This window comes from Epinephelus lanceolatus, chromosome 21, assembly GCF_041903045.1.
Source record: "Epinephelus lanceolatus isolate andai-2023 chromosome 21, ASM4190304v1, whole genome shotgun sequence".
Lineage (NCBI taxonomy): Eukaryota > Metazoa > Chordata > Actinopteri > Perciformes > Serranidae > Epinephelus > Epinephelus lanceolatus.
The window spans coordinates 29,215,503-29,235,280 of record NC_135754.1 but is presented as its reverse complement, the minus strand read 5'-3'; the positions used below and the strand labels follow the sequence as shown (position 1 = coordinate 29,235,280).

General features: G+C 42.4%; 1 protein-coding gene across 1 annotated transcript in view; it reads right to left on the bottom strand.

Moving 5' to 3' along the window:
* The window catches only part of LOC117246681 (glutamate receptor ionotropic, NMDA 2C-like), a 93,881-nt gene extending 86,941 nt beyond the window's left edge, over positions 1 to 6,940 (bottom strand). The window contains exon 1 of the mRNA XM_033610597.2: positions 5,616 to 6,940. The gene's annotated coding sequence lies outside the window, so the exon portion shown is untranslated. The remainder of the gene's footprint in view (positions 1 to 5,615) is intronic.
* Between the last annotated feature and the right edge of the window lie 12,838 nt (positions 6,941 to 19,778).

Below are 19,778 nucleotides of genomic sequence, written 5' to 3'. Positions count from 1 at the left end.
CCACCAGAGAATTATCAACATGCCTTGAACCGTGTTTTTTTTACACAGCACCTTGGAAGCTGATTTGATTGCATTAATTAGGGAGCTTGAATTGGTGGGCTTGTATTAATGTAGTAGACGGCCTTCCTCTCATCAACCTACTGCAGGCGTGGCGCTCTGACAGCTGCGTGAAACATCAGGATTCTCCAGAGCCTCATTTATGCAGACTTGAGATCAGTCCGAGACATCCCAGTGTGAAAACTTATTCTGCAGCAACAATTTCATTTCCTCATGTTGCCGTTCTACCTGAGACTGAAAAATTCCTAATTAATGCTCGACTGTAAGAGTTCACCGTGGTCAGCTCCCATAACTGGAGACTATACTTGCTGGTGTAAGAAGGAATCAGATCTTTTAATTAAGTAAAAGCAGCAGTACCACAGTGTAGAAATACTCTGAACATGTTGTGCATTACAAATTACACTAAAGTATCAAGCAGCTAAAGAGCCAGACACGTCCCTCGGGAGGTGGTTGAGACCAAAATGAGAGCAAAAAGGTGAGTGAGATATCGTCATAGATTTTGGATATCTCTGTATTGTGATATGGCATAAATGGTGTATTTTTCCCACCCGTTTTAAAGGCTGCATTACAGCAAAGTGATGTAAATGCATCAACTTACCAGACTTTTCTATTTGAACCCAGTTAGTCATCATGTCCACATTACTGATGATTAAAAATTTAATTTAATTTAATTTTATATACTTTATTAATCCCCGAGGGGAAATTCAATTTTCACTCTGTTTGTCAATTACACACAGGTCCGAACACACACATGCACAAACAGGACCTATACATACACTAAGTGGAGAGATGTCAGAGTGGGCTGCCCATGACAGGCGCTCAGAGCGGTTGGGGGGTTCGGTGCCTTGCTCAGGGGCACCTCGGCAGTGCCCAGGAGGTGAACTGGCACCTCTCCAGCTACCAGTTCACAATACATATTTTGGTCCGGACGGGGACTTGAACAGGTGACCCTCCAGTTCCCAACCCAAGTCCCTATGGACTGAGCTACTGCCGCCCCAAAAAAAAGTAGTGGCCAAAACTTTGTCGCATCAGAGAGGGTATTTGGTCAGAAATATTGTTACTTTTGATTCAGCCTGGCATTGATGGAGCTGGGGGAGAGTTACTGCCTCAAGAGAGGGTGCTGAAGTATCTCGAGGTCACAAGTGAGGGTAGAACGAAGCGTTTTTTGGATTGGATCTGGCAACAGTGAGAAACTAGCCTGATATTGTCTTTTTTTCTCATAATGTCCAAAGTCCAGCCAGGGGCCAATTGTGGCCCTCGGACCATTTTTTAACAGTCCACAGTTTGTCTTTCAAAATATACCATAGGTGGCCTGCCACACAAGGAAGCAAGCAAGTTCATTCTGCATTTTTTTTCGTTGAACACACAATGGTAGGACAACCGTACAGTCTGTAGGTATGAACCATGTAGGAACTGCGCAGGCAGAATTAATGTGTTTTTATGAAAGGCCAATGAACAGCTACCTATAGTTGACATTTCCTGCTAGGTAGCGGACATGGCCATAGGAAAAAGGCATTAAGTCGACAGCAAGGGCAGCTGCTTTCAGAAGCAGTGATAAGTTGACTATTTTTGCATTCTCATTTGTGTGTGATCCTTTTTTATTAACCCATATAATGCGAAAAAAAAGTCTGGACACCCCTCTCCTGATACATAGCTAATACAGTGCTACAGGGATGATGTTTCTTTATAGGCCAACACTGAAGTTAGCATCGCCCTGGTTCCCTCAACAAAATTTTAGGATTTTTGATTATTGCAGAAAATAGCTCTGTAGCAAATAAGAGTTTCGTTTTTTTTCAGCACGACAACCTTAACAAGTGAACACCGCTTTATTTTTGAAGCCTCAATGCAATCGCCAGAAGTAGTTAATAAATGCTATACATAAACCACACCACGGTCGCATGACTTAACATGGCCACCACAACTAGGCTGTAAAGTCGTGTTCAGCGTGTTGGCGTTCTGTAGTCTTAAGGTGCTTTCACACCTGCCCTGTTTGGTTCGGTTCAATCAAACTGAAGTTCATTTGCCTAAATGCGGTTTGTTTGGGCAGGTATGAACACAACAATCACACTCAGGTGCGTACTAAAACAACCGGACAGAGACCTTTTTGAGGAGGTGGTCTCAGTTCGATTATGAACTCTGGTACGTGTTCCGACCTGGATGTGAACCAACTGCAGTCACATGACACATTGTTTGGGTTAAACATGAGCATGTTACAGTCCTGGAGGATTATTAATGTGCACCTCCTCCTGTACTGCCTTAATATGCACATTCAGCACATCCAATGCATCAAAACATTGTTTTCTAGTTGGAGCCGCGCCTCGTTTTCAAACTGTATGGTTTGACTAAAATGAACAATGACAGCAATATAGTCCACGATGAGCAGCGCTAAAATCAACCTGCGTAGTTGTCCCTCCATTGTGACATTAGAAAGTGTCACACTTATCTTGCAAGTGTACTCTTCTTCAACGTTTGCTTTACTTCCTGGATTTTTCCCACATGGAAATTCTGACCAATCAAGAGCAGCTTTCTAACGCAAGGCATTTGATCTGGTCCGCTTGTAAATGCTGCCGTGACAACATGAACCAACTCTAGGCAATAATGCAACTGTGTAACAAAATTAGTCCCTGATTCAGACCAAAGCAAGACAACTCTAGGTCTGAAAGCACCCATAGTTAGCCACTTGCTAGCAACCATCTTTTTAAGACATGTTCTGCTTCAAAATTTACGAGTGGGGTATTTACTGAGATATTTTATGTCATAGAACAAAATGTGTAAGTCTCTTAACCTTGTGTTTCAGGCATCGAACTAAAAATACATTTGAAAAAACCCACTGAGTTAGAGACGAGGGAACCGGAAGTGCAAAAATGCTAACTCATTTCCGGGTTCTAGGACTCATTCCTGCAGCACTTCCTCTGAATCACTTCCTAAAAATGAAGGGAAAATTAAATGCCTTTTCAGTCTCATTATCAGGCTACAACTTCCTAATGGTGAGTTTGCTTTTTCAGCATTCTTCCATTAACACACGGATGAGTAATGGATGTGTGAAATGGGTACGTTCCCTCAGACAACACTACATTGTCTCGTGTTGGTCGACATGCGGATACAAAAAGTAATTAATTGGTTGGAACGTCAATACATGCCAGCACACTTTGGATTAATGTGACTCCGCTTAATAAAGCACTTCCATCACTCTTTCCCTGAAGTCATCATAAAGACACTTACATTAACAGTTATGTATATGTGACAGTAAACACACCACAGAGACACTCTGTCAACGTCAACCAGCTCAAACGCTCCTCCCTTTGTTCCCTCATTTCATCCCTCCGCCTCTGCTCCACACTGATGGATTGTGGAGGACAAGTTAAATGGTGAGTGCAGCTCTCACAGGTCCATGTATGCACACATGCCCCGACACACACGCAGCTAATAAAGCTTCCACATACAAATTAAACCCTCAATATGAATAAACCCAAAGCTTATTATGAAACATACCACATAACATCTGCCACATACATTCATCATAATTAGGGGGTTTTAACTGCTAACGTCGCAACCCCGTCTCTCTGTGGGGTCCTTCTCCCGCACATAAAGACCTGACAGCTTTACAGGAAATCGTTGCAGGCCGGACGTATCAGTCGAGATGAGTGACGTTGACGGGACAGGGCGCTGCTACATCGGCTTGGCCCGCTGCCAATCAAACGTAAAGCAATCGAACTGTCGGTGACACCCAATCCCAATCCTGCAGGCTGACTGAAACATACACGAAGTGATGCAAGTGTGCAGTTGTTCACACGTTTACACACAAATTGTCTGTGTCGAGAGTTCCCACCTTTTTTTAGATTGTGAGCCTTAAACACAAATCACAGCCTCATTCAACCTCTAATTAGTGTGTATATGAGTTGTGAACAGCTCCGTGTTTTTCAATTAGTTTCATCTGAAGCATTTTCTGACACTTGAGGGGGAAAAGTGAGCCCCATGTTGGGAACCACTGGTCTAATGGTTTGTGTGACTGTTCCTATATTCATGTGGTGATTTCCCTACTTGGAAAATTTGTGTGAACACCCCCTGAAGTCGGAGCAACAACTCAGAAAGCCTGCAAAAATGTTGGTACATGAGTTGACGTAATAAACGCAGAAACATGGCAGATGAAAGTGAATGCTCGGTTGACGGTAACACAGTTTTTAATACTTCACATAGTGCATGTAATTTTGAATATGGTATCAGGTTGCAACTGTCCATGGAGAGTGATCGTCTTTGTATGACATAAAGTCGGAAGAACGACTTCCCAACTCGGGAAATGGGACCATCCAAGGAGGATGTGAATATTATATTTGATCTGGAACAGTTTGCAGTCTGTGAGCGGATTTCAGAAGCCAGAAGAGGCAAAAGTGGCCAGTACTTCACAAAAACACAAATACTAGACAAAAGTTTGACATAAAAAATATTATGTTGTGCAAAATAAATGTGTTTTTTTGTCTTCTGTTATCTTGAATCATCTTGAGACCCTTTAGTTTTATCTTGGGAGCACGTGTTGGGAATCGCTGGTCCACTTACATTTTACTGTGAACTAGGGGTGGGCGATATCACGATAATGTCTCCTGTGTGCGCACGGCGAGAGAGGAGAGGGAGAGACGCTGTGCTGCTGCCAGAGGAGCCGCTGAATGAGTTCCCTCTTTAAGTCACTAAAAGAGTCTGAGAAGTCCTGGGCTGTTCATAAAACATTCAGGACGCCACAGTTTATTCCACACTACTGAAGCTGCTCCTCTTTCTGGAACCACTGCGGTGTCGGTAATCATTTACAAAAAGGTAGCGACCAGGTGCCAGACGGTAAGCAGCACGCATCCAAGAGACACAGAAAGAAAGATAACGCAAATACAGCGAAGCGAAACACCAAACGAAAAAGAATCAGAGGTCGGCTTTTACTTTTACTTTCACTGGCCAACGCATTTCCCTTGTGAGCCTTTGTGGGCCCTCAAACCCCATGTTAGAAACCGCCAGTCTACGCTACTGTGAATGAAAGAAACATGATGCTGCAACATGATATATGTAAACTGGAGCAGAAAGCTTCTGTCACTAACGGAGAGAAATAAGAGCGTCTGCGTGCAGCTCACGGGACAAATCAATGAGCATTACCAGATAACTGATGCGACAGTAAAACACTGCAACTGTAACATCTATAATCCATAAGTCATATTGAGTGAGAGTACGCGCAGGTGTGGAGGGATTGTGCACACACACACACACACACACACACTTACACACTTTGTACAGGCGGCTAAACCTCAGTGTAAAAAATGCAAATAGTCGTTAGTCGTTCCTGTTATAATAACAACTGGTTGTTCTGTTTCTATCAGCGGCAGATGGGAGCTTTCTCTCGAGGAAACTCTTCACTTATGAAAACTGAAAGTATGACTGCGCTCGTGCTGCGTGTCACATTCCCCCTGAGCCTCTTGTTCTCATATCTACCGCTCCATATCACACCAATTCCTGAATGGCAATCAGACGAGGTGACAGAGTGTGTGTCTGTGTGTGTGTGTGTGTGTGTGTGACAGACTTACCTGTGCTTTCTGCCGTCATCCAACTTGAACTCCTGCTGCTCCATCGCACCCCGGCTGCTTTTCCTCCAAATGTCTGTCTCGGTTTAGGTTTCCTTTCCACCTGGTTTTCACCTGCCTCCCTCAGCACCTGTAGGAGTACGCATTTAGACCGAGTCTCTGTGTGAGAGCAAGCGTGTGTTTGTGTGTGTTTGGCAGCTTTGGATGTCTGCACACTCCCCTGGAGGACTTCACAACGTGACAGCGAGCGTATGTGGGAAAGAAAAATCTCTCTTTTCCTTCACTTTCTTCGCCCCCTTCTCTCACTTTTCTCCCTTTCTGTGTGTCACAGATTTACAAGTGGTCATGGAGGTGAGGACAGGACATCAAGACGGGAGAGGAAAGTGAGGGAAGACGAGAGGTGTGCGGGAGCCCGTCAGAAGAGCAGCCAGCCAGCCAGCGTGTGTGTTTGTGTGCATAAACCCTCTGTGTTTAGCTCTCTGTCTGTATCCCTCAGGCTCCCCGCTGGTCGGATGAGGAGAGGAGCGAAAGGGGGGGAGGAAGAGTGATAAAATGCCTCTTCAGCGGAGGAGCACTAACGCCGGTAACACTTCAGCAGCAGCGGCGGCAGTGACGCTTCCCCGCCGTCTCCTCCTTTCTCCCCCTCTCCACCTCCTCTGTCTCCTTTTCCCTCTCCCTGCTCGGGGGTAAGAGACACGACAGATCCATGGGAAGTTAGAAAATCTCACACACAGACGAGGAAGGGTCCTGCACACGCCTCTGCATCTTTGGAGCAAAAGTTTTCACCCTCCTCTGGTCCTGTTATCAGCCCCTGAGGTGATGGTACTCCGCAGCGAGGGATCCCCCCGGTGATGACGAGCCTCCTCAGGTCCTGAGTGATCACAAAGGTTGAGAGGAGGATAAGATTTGGCCCCCTCGCCCTCCTTCCCATATGGATGCGAGGTGATCCAGATGTTGGTTGATGGTGGGAGCGTCAGGGACACGGAGAGAACAGCGGGACAGATGGCAGGTCTGCGGGGTTGGGGCCGGCTGTGCACTAGCAGGTCCTCATCCTGTTGCACTGATTTGGTTTTTTTTTCTCCTCTCTTTCCACCAGAGTTTCTCTCTCTCCCTCACCGTTGCGCCGCCGCTCATCTGCCGGTGCTGTCACACCAGTAATCCTGCTTTCCATTTCCTCTTTAACTCCATCTTTTCTTTATCTCTTTCTATCTCCTCTCACTCCATCACAGGAGGGGCTGCATGTGAATCCTGATAATAATGGTGTGAGGATTTAGCCTGCATCCCTTCCTCTCCTCCCTCTCGCTCACTTCAGCGCAACCCCTCCTCCTCTCCCAGCCCACTTTTGCTCCCGTTTTCTCTGTATTATTCACCTTCATCCTGTCACGTATCCTGCCTTCTTTTCCTTAAATCACCTCACTGTATTGCTCTGCTGCTTCAGCTCCTATCTCCCCTTCACTATCAACAGGTCCAAAATGAATCCCATTAATAGCATTTTTCCAGTCTGGACCCCTCGGGCTCCGTCCATTGTTTATCACTGTGAATGCATTTTTATAAAGTAAATAGACCAACAAGCATCTCATTTACCTCGGAGTATTGACAGAGAACTCACAATCAAGCAGTCTAACAAAGAGACAAAGCAAATATTGCAATGATCTTCAAGGCTGTTTGTAATTTATGAAGGAGGAGGTGGGGGTGGGCGATATGGCCCTAAAATAATACCATGATATTTCAGGGTATTTTTGCGATAAAGATATTCTTGATGATATGACAAGCAAGTTTTAATTTTAGAAAATATAAATGCAGCAAAATAAGTGATATAGTTTCACAGTTTATCTTCAAATATTCAGTAAAAACTAAACAAAAAATATCTAATTTCTTTAGTTTGTGAACAAGAACAGTAACTCAGAGTGAGATTCAGATTCTGTCACAATATTAATAGCTCAACTAAATAAAATCTGCCACAAATTACACATTTAAACAGCTCCCAAATACAAAAAATGTCACCTGGGATCTATATATATATAAATCAATAGGTGATTTCCTTCTTTTAGTAAAATCCTAAATGATTGAGTTGTTTTTTCCACCTGGACCTTTATGCTCTGCCATTTCTCCTCTAATCATCACGCTGTAACCTGACAGGCTGTTATGATACCACAACTATCACACATTCACATATATGGAGTTTTTGTCGAGTTGTGAGCGTCACGTAGGTTTACATTACCAAAGGTTTATGACAAAATCACTTGATGACACCGACTCATCGAGAGAGGAGAGGGAGAGATGCTGTGCTGCTGCCAGAGGAGCCGCTGAATGAGTTCCCTCTGAGCGGTAAGTCACTAAAAGAGTCTGAGAAGTCCGGGGCTGTTCATAAAACATTCAGGACGCCACAGTTTATTCCACACTGCTGAAGCTGCTCCTCTTTTTGGAACCACTGCAGAGTCTGTAATAATTGCTTGTTGCTGCGTGGGTAACAGTATGACGTCAATATGTCAACAAGCCGAAATAACACCAGTATCAGGATATGAATTTTTCACATGATATTAAAAATTATATCAGTATTATCACAAACACCCCTAATCGATAATATTACACTATTTATCATAGCCAGAAACTGTAAAAACAGATATTATCAGTGTATTTTCAAATTTACAACAGTCCTTGAACACATCATGCACAAACATCAAATGGTAAGTTTTAAAAATCGAAAAAACGAACTTATGGTAGAAGGATGGTGTTTTTTTTTTTTTTGACAGACACTCAGGGAGGCTCAAGGAAAAATATCTGTAGCTTCATGGAGGGTCAACGTAAATTAACAAAAAACTTTGACACACCTCAAACACCTCTGATAAATAAAGAACAGTCCCTTGGTGGTGCATTTAGTCCATTGAAGGGAAACTTACAGCAAAATTAGACATGTACTTCAGCTCACTCATAACAAGGAATGTTCAGAAGACAGAACACAAAGCATTTTTTTTCCTTGTGTGATTTGCATGTTGAGATTGTTGGGGCTATTTGTACAGTCTGTGTTTGATAAACCAATGTACCAACTGTGCAGACATTTGTCATGGCTAGCTAACAACATAAGTGTGTGTGTGTTAGCTCAGCCTCTGACAGATATCAGAACTCACCAGGAAGTTGAAAACAAGCTGAAATATTTTTCTGCAATTCAGTAAACGCTGCTCCTTCGTGTCTTCCATTGATTTCTCTCTACAGTCATGTTATAAATTTGCTTAACGTTACATAGATATGTCGTCTAGTCACCCGCCACCGCGGACACAAAGAGTATAGAAGCAAATCAAGAGAGAAACCCGCCGCTCTGTCTTTCTTAAACTCAGACCTGGTTAAACTGTAAAACTAGGCTGTGCTGATCAAATATAAACCAATATTCTTTTGGTATTTTGCGTTTTTTTTTTTTTTTTTTTGCCGAAAATGCCATCAAAGATAAATTTTAATCGAATATTTGGCTGTAATACGAGAATTTGTAAACCGGAAGTGAGCGCAGGACTGCTTCCTGTATTGCAAAAACGGAGGCTGAAAACAGAATCAAACGGTAAAACTAAGCGGTGTTGATCGAATATGAACCAATATTCTGTTACTGTGATGTCCATTTCTGCACTAAAATATTTTCATTAACATATTTCAGCTTACAGTTTAACTGAAATTTGATATCGTTTGTTTCCCACCAGCTGCCATTTTGTTTCCTGTGCTGAAAAGGCCAAGCTCGCTATATGTCGCTGCCCAGCAGTAGCGTTTATTGGTCCGTTGCGGCAGAGCATTCTGGTAGTTGTAGTTTTTTTAACCTCTCGTGCAAAATAGCCTCTCATCACTCTGAATTTTATCTGGATTCTGGTTCCGGTCTAGGGACCGGATGCGGTATTCACCAGATTCACCAAACTAAAAGTATTCACCATAGTAAAACTTTAAATTCTGGCGCACCATCGATTTGGGGTGATGAGGGGTGTAAGAAAATCGATTAACTTAATGGCTTGGTGCTTTTCTTGTAAATTATATTCTTTAAATTAAAAGTTTCACCGTATTTTTATTAGCTTGGTGCTCTTATTTTTACGGAAAGGCACATCCATCGAGTTCCGTTTCCTTACCAAAACGGCCACTAACGGCCCCAGACTATGTGCAAAAGCAAATGTCTCAGCCCTTGTCTTCTGTTTTCTTTTTTCATGTAGTATCAGTGTCAAAAGTATTAATGTCTTTTTACTACATAGACAGCACAGTTTTATGAATAGACCATCCGCAGTGAAATACTTCTGTTTTAAAAAATGTGGATGCCAACTTTGTGAAGCTGTAATAATAACTCCATGAAGAAAGTTTAAAGTAAAAAATAAATAAATAAGTAAAATAAAAAATGAATCAACAACAATGTTTCAAGTTATTTTAAGCCACAAAGTCAAAAAGTCCACTGGTTCCAACATAACAAATGTTTGAATTTGCTGTTTTTCTCTGTTTGATATCATTGTAAAACGAATATCTTTGGGTTTATCAACGTATGTTAATTTTTTTTGCGCAGCAGATAAATAAAACACAGTCAAACTAACAAACACATTCACTGATCTGACAACACACACCTGGCAGGAAAATGCACTGCAAATACAGAAACTACACAATTGTTTCTGGAACATGCAGTTTTACAGTACAATTTTTAGTGCATCGTGAAAGGCGGCTGAAAGCTCAATAAGCTGGTGAGTGGACCTTTGATTTATGATTATTTTGTATCATGTTTATTTCCAACACATTTGCACTCCAACCTTGCCACATATCGCCACTTGGTTGTGGACTTTTCACGTCTGCATATTACATGCAAGGTAGTCTGGGTGCATCTGTTGTTGGCGTTCTGGGAGACATGGTCAGCTTTAGCCTGTTACATTCATTGCGTCTTTTCAAAGTGCACTTGTGTTTTCACAGGAAATGTACAATTTGGATAGTCTCTTTCAAAATAAATGCACTGCATCGTACAACACCACCAACTAACATTTTTTTTTCCCTTTAACAATCAAGGCATATGGTTGGGTTTGGAAAAAAAATTGCAGGGTTGGGCTTTACAATCATACAGGAAGCGACCACGGGCCTTACGGGTGAAAGTCGATAATTGTTGGGTCCTGAGACTGGGTTGTTAAGCAAACGTGAAAGCAAACCACAGATGCCCATGGTACTCTTGGTGACTCTAAATTGCCCGTAGGTGTGAATGTGAGTGTGAATGGTTGTCTGTCTCTATAGCCCTTTTTAGATAGGAACTGTGCAAATTTGCAGGAAAGCCCAATCAGTCTTCTTTCGGCATTGGCAGTATAAAAACAAAATCGGGGAGTGCGGCAAAATGCCGCCTAACTACTTTTGTTTATACAGAATGTGCCTTTTTCGGGGCAATGGGGGCGTGAGCAAGTAACAAAACGTGTAGCTCAGTGTGTGACGTAAACAGTGACGTGGGAGGGAAGCCGCAGCTAGTCAGTCCTTCGGCAATTCTCTCGTAAGCAGGCCCGTTCTTCACCATTCCTGTCATCTAACAGTTAATGGCCTCTTCATTTACGAGGACAAGGAGGGTGCGCAATTCCTTGTCTACCTAGCTGCTCATCTTTACAGTGTCTGTCAGGTTTGCGTTTCCCTCTTGCTACTAGCTGCTCGCTAATTCCTGCTATCAGCTGTTTCCTGTTAGTCCACCGCCAGTGGCTCACACGTGCAGCGTCATCAACAGCTCCTCCCACAAGTCATCAACAGCCCCTCCTGTGGCGGAAGGCCGCCTCGGTCTTTTTAATCTAAAAGGGGTCCGCCAATATGGCTATCCTACGAGGCGGAAAATTGGGCACCTCGGATCAACTCGCCAATCCGGCTCTGTGTGTCTAAACGCTTGCAGCTTGCCGGCAAAACGACCCAACATTCGCCGAAAATCTGGCAGTGTAAAAGGGGTTTATGTGTCAACCCTGTGATAGTCTGGTGACCTGTCCAGGGTGTACCCTGCCTCTCGCCCAGTGTCAGCTGGGATAGGCTCTAGCCCCTACGCGACCCCCAACAGGATAAGCGGTTACGGAAAATGAATGAAGGACGAGATCTCAAGAGCTTGCAGATGACACTGCACTTCCTTGGGTCCTCAGCAATACAACTGCCAAGTGTGAACACGATTGGATAAAGAGTTGTCAAGAAAATCAAACAAACATACAGACAGAGACTCTGATCATTTTAGATTTATTATCGACGTTGCAAACACACAAGCCAGATAAACCAAAGGGACAAAGCAAATATGACAATGAACCTGGAAGTGCTGCACCTATACAAATGTGTCTCTCAGTATTGTATGCTGTCCGTCTCATTCACGGATCAAAGTGCTCATTGTGAAGGCAATCATCCGCCTGAGAGGAAACTGAAAAGCAGGAGGGGGACATTAAAAAAAACCCTCCAATGTAATTCTCACCCCTTTCGTTCTGCAGAGAGAAAACACATTTTTAAGTAATGTTGACTGGAATCGTGTTGACATGCATAAGTGTGTGTCTGCGTGTTGAGGAGGAAGTAATGCTGAGTGTGAGAGAGCCAGAGAGAAACTGTCTGACTGCCTCTCACTTTTTCTCCCCTCTCTTCATGGCTTACTTGTGACAGTAATTTCGCGAAGGAGAGACAAACAATTTCTCTTTGCTCTCCTCCCCTCTTTCACTCACACTGTCGGACAGGCGTTTCATAGTTTTAAAGAGCGCTGTCTTTTGCAGGTTAACATCACTCCTAATAAAAGCTGTTTTCTTCTTTTTGCTCAGCAGGCAGCTCGGTCAGGTGACAGGCCTTTTAACACAGTGCTATAAATACAGACGAGTGTTAAAATAGAGTGTTTGAGATGTGAGACGTGTGACTGAGGCGTCTATATCTGTAAGGGATGTGTGTAGTAGATACAGTGATACCTCTGATGAATGGGAACAGACAATAGAGGACAGATGTTTCAAAGGATAGTCTCCCGCTCTCTTGCAGCAGCTGGACAGTGTGTAAACCAGCCAGCGGGGAACATATGTTCTCCGGACAGCGGACCCGATCACATACACAGATTAACTCAGATTGATTCAGCGAGAAATAACATTATGTTTGCCGGGAAAAGCTTGCTGGCAAATAATTAATCCTACAATTTTGAGTGTAGTGAAGGAGGATTTATGTCATATATGTCTTGTGAGATGTGGATCTGTTGAGAACCAACAGTGCATGCTGATGATACAACATTAGTTCTTCTGAGATTGTCAACAAACCCGCTGTATGTGCAGCTCATGTTTGTAGTCGACCAATGAAGATGAGTTTACATATCACCTTGGGTTCGTCCTTCACCTTCTCAAAATGATCCCACACTTTGGATTTCCTGCCTGACATGTTATTAACTAGCCTATCCACCTTATTTTCAAACACGGAAGTAAATAGTGATCAACTTCCGTTTTTTTTTTGTGCGTGACTTCCGGTCAGCCGCTTTCCCTCATGCTTTCCCTTACCGGAGCTAACGGTGCAAGCTAATTTTTTTTTCAATTTTCAGTTGTTTATGTTAGTCAATCAGTTAGTTAGTTAGTTAGTCTGTGTATTTTGTATAACGTTAGATAACTGTGCCCACGTTTCCGTTATAACGTAAATTTATTCCCTCTAAACGCAAATAAATCGCATGTCAATCATAAACTATGAACCAAAAAAGCACAATCTATCCAGAGTGAGACAAACTGCTTGATCCCCGTCTCCAGTGTACCAGCAGAGAACCTGCAGAACCGAATCAGCGAAAAAACACACCGGGCTACACAGCCTCTCTACCTGAGCAGCTGAAGCTGCGGCTCGCACCCTCGACACACAGACGGTGCTTCTGCATGCCAGCCAAACGTGTGCGCACCTGTGAGAAATAAATATGTGAGGTGTACACTGCTTTTCTATCTTTTTTTCCCTTTTCTTTCTTTCTTTCTGTCAGCGACATACACTCCTAACACAGGACGGGTTGTTTTAATTGACTGAGTTGATCATTAAGCCATAGTTATGCGCGGATTGGCTCTGATAGCCCCTGAATCAGCATGTACGCATCAACCATCCAGCCGTTACAACATGATTGAGCTAGCAAAGCAGTTTTGTGTTGCTATGTGTGGTATTTATTCAGTTTTGGGAAATCACGATGTCTAGAAAGCATCAGTGGCTGCAGCTCACAGGGACAGCTAACGTTAACACTAGCAGCAAAGCTAACATCAGGATCGTCATCTGTTAAAAGCCTCCCGTTGTCGGATACGACATGAAACTACTCCAGTTAGCTCAATCATGTTGTAACTAAGACATCCGCTGGAGAAAATATTTTTTTCACGGGCCACTTTGTGAGTTTAGTGAGTTATTACAGACACGGCTAACGGCTAACAGCTAACGGTTAGCCCAGCTAATCTACGATAACCATGTTATTAATTACACACAGAGAAAAAACTAATGTTTGTTCAGTCATTGTGTTTATAGACTTTACAAACATCAGATTAGTCTAAACGGTGATACAGTGACGTGAAAAATGTGATATATACACTGTTGCCAACTCCTCAGTAAGAAAAGTAGCTATTGGCTGTCCTAAAAGTCGCTAGAACTCGCTAAATGACGTCATCGCCTAATTGTCCATATGCATGTAATTGTAATGGCTGCTGTAGGAGAGAGGAATAACATCGTGGGAGAGACAAAAACTGAGTAAAAAAACACCCTGAATATGTTTAGAACTACAAATGAACCTTTTTTCAGTGATTTATATTAGACAAAGAAAATTTTACATTTACATCACGCCCTGACTGTAAACCAGGTCGGGATCAGAGCGATAGATCAGCCAGCGGCGGTTCCGTGCATGTGCGATTCACTTGCAGTCTGGACGTGGAGGGGTTAACGTCTCCTGCTCTGACTGCTGCTGGGAGGGAGGACTGGGCCGTCTGTGAGTGCTTTGGGGCGAGAGAGGAGCCCACAGTAGCATCTGCTGCCCGTTGAGAAGACTAAGAATGATACGTGCTCTCACAACAGAGTCTCCAGAAGTCTTCAATAACATCAGAAAAAGTCGCTAGATTTGTCGCTAGTCGCTTTTTTGAAAAAGAGTCGCTAGAGGGGTCTGAAAAGTTGCTAAATATAGCGACAAAGTCGCTAAGTTGGCAACACTGGATATATACATATATATATAGCTAAACTCAGCAAGGTAAACAACAAGGGGATTCCCATTTACACAGTGGTAAGAGTGCTGGACCGGAAGTGTCACACAAAAAAACGGAAGCTGGCTGCGTTCTGTTTTGCCTCCATGTTTCCGTGAAAAATAAGGTGGATAGAATAACCACAGGTACCAGCCCTGGAAATTAGGGGCCGCACACATGCCGTGGGTCCTGTTGACAGGGCTGTCACTCAAAAAAACACATATATGTCTATAAACATTGCAGTTTGTTGCTTAATTTAGAGGACTTGTTGGACATTTCATTGTCTAAACATTTAGTTAATCAGAAAAAGCATCAACAGATTATTCCACCATGAAGTTAATGATAAGCTGTAGGCCTAAATGTGTGTAGAACAACCTGGCATGGGTTCAGCACCATGGACAGTGCTTCACATTGTGGCCAATCAAACATCAGACAAAACAACATTCCTCGAGGTCTTGGCATGTTTGGTGAATCATCCTCTTGACTGACAATTCTGTTATTGAGCCAGAGGTCAGGATGTCTTTAGGGTTAGTTGTGCAACTCATTTTTCAGAATGCACATTTAGTTAATAGAGCCAAGCCTGCGAGCCAGCCAGATCAGGATACTCAAGCTGAGCTGCTACGTTCATACTGAGACATAAACAACACACACTTAACCATCTGGTGGTCCATTTAAAGCAACACGTGTAAATATAAAGCTACAGCCAAACCCTTAGGAACAACACAGGACCTTGACACCACTTTCACATTGTGGCCAAACCACAACTGGGTCCATCACCTGATGCCATGGGACCCAAAAAAACTTTTTTTCCCAGAACACAGGTCATTTTAGGCATTTGAACAATCGACTGATGCAGGTGTTTTTCTATAGCCCAGTTTCCACCAAACACTTTCAGTATGGTACCTTTGGAACCAACAGTAACCCTTCAGACGCTTGAAGACCCACTCATTACTAAAAATATATGTCATATAAAAACTAAAGTGATGGTCAAAGTTGTCACAGTGAAATTTAAAGGGAAATTTCGGTTTATTTCAACCTGTCTCCTATCGTCCTAAATTTGTTTGAAGTGACTAGGGCCATCAAACTCTGCAAAATCAAATTCCTCCTCCACAAAGTCGAAGTCTGGCAAAAAGTCAGCCATTATTCTATAAATCTTTCATAAAATAAATGAATGAACTTTTCAGGCTACTGTCCGGTTCTGCCTTCCAGCTGTTGCTGCTTGTTCTCGCGATATTTCGACCGCGCTTTGGAAAGCAGAGCTAAATGGTAAACAACAAACATGGCAGCACACCGGTAAGGTAAGACAACACGTTTACATGTCGTTTTCTATATGTTCTCTGACATTTATCCTAACGATATGAGGCGGTCTTTGTGGAAAAAAAAGCTTGTTTAGTGGACTAACTTTGCACTTGAAGTATGCCCGTTCAATTAAGTTTTAACAGGTCTGACGCTACTATGCGCCCCAGCTGTATGTAGGCTAACGGCTAACATGCTAACTATTATTTTTATGTCACTAGTCACTTGAAACAAATTTAGGACGATAGGAGACAGGTTGAAATAAACCGAAATTTCCCTTTAAGGTGTGTTGATGGATTCATGTCGTCAACTCATGAGCCCTGAGCAGAGTGACCGTCCTCTATTGACCAATCAACAGACTGCAGTGTTCACAGCTCCACCTTTTAGTACCAGATCTGTGTGCTAGGTACCCCAACAGAGGGGGGACCAAAAATGGGGACAGTACAGAACGGTTCTATTGGTACCATCCACAACTTTTCACAGTGGAAACAGAAAAAAAAGTGTACCAAACTAAACTGAACCATAGCTACATACTGCTTCATGGAAACAGGGCTTTTTTCCCAAAACACAGGTCATTTGAACAAACAACTGATGCAGCTGTTTTTCTTTGGACGACAGTCTCCAAAATGTTCCAATCTCATTCTGCTCTATAGTGCTGCCACTTCTTCATTGCTCTCTGCAAGTATCTCTACCCCTTAGCTTTTAATCAGCCCCACCTCCACCCAGCATCCACCTGTATGCTCTGACTCTCGTCTTCTGGGGGGTGAGATGTCTGCAATCATCACTCCCCAATCTCTCTCTGTAGGCTGCAGGGAGCGATGAGGTCAGAACCAAGAAGACCAACATTAACAGTACTGCTGTGCTGTGTTCTCACATCAATAAACTTTTCTGACTGAACAGTGAATAAACAGACGGACAGAAATAACCTTACTAATTGAGTTCAGCCTCAAGCATGGGAGCCAAAGAACCACAATTTTTCACAATGAAAGATTGTAACTGTAAACCCAGTGAAGTGGTGCAAAGTGGATGATCACACATCACTGATATAAAAGACTAAAACAAAAATAAACGAAGAATTGTGTAAGAAAGAAGTGATGAAACGGAACACAACAAGAGAACTAGAAGATGAGGGATAAATTGTACTTTAGGTTAAATAGAAAAATATGCTTTTTAAAGAATTTTAAAGAAAACACTGACTTGGCAAGACTGAAAGGGAAATACTATAATACCCTGACTGCTAAAGCCTGGTTCCTCTCGGGCTTTAAGCCACAGAGGCTCTAAAACTGACAGACAACCAGTAAAGACAGGCAATGATACAGATAATATGATCCATCTATGAGTTAGATAAAAGCCTCGCAGGGATGAAATGTCCTTGATAGTATGGAGTGCAGGGAGTTAGAATCGTCTATGATTAAAAGCTAAAAAGATAAAAGAGGAGAAAAACCATCTGAAGTGCAGCCTAAGAATGAAACCCCTAATTTTAGAGATGTTCTACAGCTAAAAGAAGACTAAACAACCATCTCCATCTGACAAATAAAACACAGCTCCGAGCTGAGAACAACAACACTCTTGAGGCCATAGCGGACGTTTTTAGTCATAATGGTGGTCAAAAAATAGTGGCAAAATTTTACAGAGGACATACGCTGCTCATTTTTCCATTTATACTTAAGGTTTCTACTAGAACATGTTTATGCTTTATTGCTGAAAAAAATACTTTTATTTTCCCAACATCAGCAACCAAGTTTACATGTTTCCCTGATGTTAGCATGCAGCTATATGTAGCCTGGTAATGACTGTAACGGAAAATGACAGTACTTTCTACTGTGCAAAAATCACCAATAAAAGCTTCTTAACACAACCAGACATGTTTCAGTAGGAATATTATCCAAAATAGAAAGAAATTGATTACATGAGAAAAAATGTTTGCCTGACGTTAGCATGTTGCTACATGTGCATTAGCAGTGTGATTGCAGACGGAAATTGGCAGCACTTTCTACTGTGAAAAATCACCAATAAAAGCTCTTAAACACAACTGGACATGTTACAGTGGGAATATAATCCAAAACTGGGGAGAAATTCACAACATCAGCGACCAAGTTTATGTTTTCTTCATGTTAGCATGTAGCTATGTACGTTAGCTGTGTTCTTATAGCCGGGGAATGATAGAAAAGCTTTGCTTTCTAAAATGAAAAATCACCAATTAAAGTGTCTAAACACAACCAGACATGTTCCAGCAGGAATATTATCCAAAACTGGAGAGAAATTCACACCATTAGCAACCAAGATCACATGTTTCCTTGACATTAGCATGTAGCTACATGTACTTTAGCAGTGTACTTGCATTGGGGAATGATAATAAAATAGAATAGCAGCACTTTCTTTTTTTTTTCTTTTTTAAGATATTTTTTGGGCATTTTTAGCCTTTATTTGACAGGACAGACAAGCATGAAGGGGGGAGAGAGAGAGGGAGTTACATGCAGCAAATGGCCACAGGCTGGAGTCGAACCTGGGCCGCTGCGGCAACAGCCTTGTACATGGGGCGCCTGCTCTGCCACTAAGCCACCAACGCCCCAAATAGCAGCACTTTCTTATGTGAAAAATCACCAATAAAAGCTTGTAAACACAACCTGATTTTTTTTTTCCAGCAGGAATATGATCTGAAACTGGGGAGAAATTCACAACATTGGCCAAAAGTTTACGTTTCCTTGATGTTAGCATGTAGCTACATGTATGTTAGCAGTGTACTTGCAGCCAGGAAACGACTGTAACAGAAAAAAGCAGCAGTTTCGACTGTGAAAATCACCAATAAAACCATCGGACATGTTACAGGAGGAATATGATCCGAAATTGGGGGGAAATTAATTACATGAGCAACCAATTTTACATCTTTCCCTGACATTAGCATGTAGCTACATGTACATTAGCAGTGTATTTGCAGCCGGCGAACGCTCATAAGAGAGACGCAGCACTTTCTACCACGATAAATCACCAATAAAAGCTTGTAAACACAACTGGACATGTTCCAGCAGAAATATTATACGAAATGTGGGAGAAATTCACAACATCAGCAAACAAGTTTATGTTTCCCTGATGTATAAAGAGAATAGCAGCACCTTCTACCATGACAAATCACCAATAAAAGCTACTAAACACAACTGGACATGTTTCGGCAGGAATATGATCTAAAATTGGAGAGAAATTCATTATACACGCAACCAAGTTTACATGTTTCCCTGATGTTAGCATGTAGCTTCATTTAGCATTATAAGCTACATAGTGTGAATACTTGCAGTGGCATGCCTGGAGCAGATGACCCCATAAAGAAATCTGGCACACTATGAGACCATGCGGTAACCAGGGTAGAAAAAAACTGTTTTTGAAGAAAAAAGGTTTTTATTCACCTCATCATTTTAAACTTTGGCCACGTTTAACATAAACATCCTTCACTGTAACAACACAAAATCCAGAAAAGCATAATAGGTCCCCTTTAATGTCACTGAGCTGGGGGAAGTTCTGAGACATCCAGTAATATCTGACAAATAACAAGCCAGTATCACTGTGTTTCAGCGAGACACAAAGCTGTGTCATCTGTATAACAATTACCTTACAAATGATCATGCTTACAAATGATGTGCCCTAAAGGACGAATGCAAATTTAAAACAATTCATCCCAAAATTCAGCCCTGGGCAACAGAGTCAAGCAAAGTGAGCCATGCAGAGATGAACC